The sequence below is a fragment of the Pygoscelis adeliae genome, unplaced genomic scaffold (assembly GCF_000699105.1).
Source record: "Pygoscelis adeliae isolate BGI_AS28 unplaced genomic scaffold, ASM69910v1 Scaffold106, whole genome shotgun sequence".
In the NCBI taxonomy this organism is placed as follows: domain Eukaryota; kingdom Metazoa; phylum Chordata; class Aves; order Sphenisciformes; family Spheniscidae; genus Pygoscelis; species Pygoscelis adeliae.
Window position 1 is genome coordinate 799,261 of NW_008824939.1, and position 1,440 is coordinate 800,700.

Consider the following 1,440-nt stretch of genomic DNA (forward strand, 5'->3'; position numbering starts at 1 on the left):
GGCACCGCCGCTCCGAAACCCACTGATAAGTAGGATGCTTAGACTCTCTCAAACCGTACAGCGCTTCCTTCCTTTTACCACGGATGGATACTAGGGGATAACAGTAATAGTGGGGAAAAAGAGCCTGTGAAATGCCTGTACATAGTATTTAATTCATTGTAACCAATTACTTTCCTTTGGTTCTGTTTCCTTCTTATCGTTTGGATTTTTTTTTTTCATTGTTAAGTCACAAAACTTAGATCCTGTTTAAATTTCTTTATCCCGCCCCCCTCTTTGCTCCCTCTTCCCCCTGCCCCTCCCCGGGTAAACACTCCTTCCGATGCCTCTGGAAATGCAGGGTGGTCCGTAGCTGTAGCAGCGAGTAATGGGTTTCTCACTTTCTCTGCAATTCCTCGCATGAAATAATTACGCTGTGCCCTGGGCTGACACAGCTGAGGAATAGCTGAGCTTTCCCTTCAAAAGAACGGAAATACATCTCGTAGGAAAGTCGATTAAAGTAGCATGACGCCTTCCAAAAGCAAAATTAACTGCCTCTGTATTTTTCTTTAAAAGGGGTAGCTCGACATCAGCAATATTATTATTTTTGTGGTATTCCTCCCTCTCCCCCCCCCCCCCCCCCCCCCCCCCCACCCACCCTCCCAGGGGGGCGCAATGCTGACAAACTCTTTTCAAATTTCTTTGCAGTTTCCCCCTCTTTCTTTATATTGCTGTAAATCTTTGTAATGAATAATCTAAAAAAAAAAAGATATAGACGACTGAATTGTTGGTAACCATAGTGTAGTCCAGTGAAGATGAATTGTGAGTTGTATATTTTACTGCATTTAGTTTTGGAATTGACTTTTTCATAAAGTAGCTAACCGAGATCTGACTTCCTGGGGAATAAAATGCACATCGAAAGTAAGAGCGATCTTTCCTGTGAACCTGTTATTATATTAACGAAGGAGAGCTAATATCCCTCCTGGTCTCCTCCCCCGGCGAAGCAGAATAGTAAGTCTTCGAATTTTGAGTAGCAAATCTGTACAATTAACGCATTTTTATATGGGAAAAAAACCACACAATTACAAACTGAAATATGCATCAGGCTAAATATTCAGTCTAGATTACACTCGACGGGGAAATTTCCTAATAGAAATTCAGGGTCATAAACGTGTGTATATTTTTGACTCTTCTGTAAATCGAATGTTGTGATTTTTATATTTGTTCTGTTACGTCTGTGGAACTGAATAATTTATACCAGTACATGCTCCATTGAGAAACGTTTCGGTTTTTGCCCGTTTGTATCGTCTGTGTATAACAAGTAAAATAAACCTGGCAAAACGTGGTTAACGCCGTGTCGGAAAGCACTTTGCCGTTCTGCGAGTACGGAGTTAGGCGAGGCCAAGGGGACGAGGCTGGCGGGAGCTCGCCCCGCTCCCGGCCCGCTGCCGGGCGAGGCTCTCG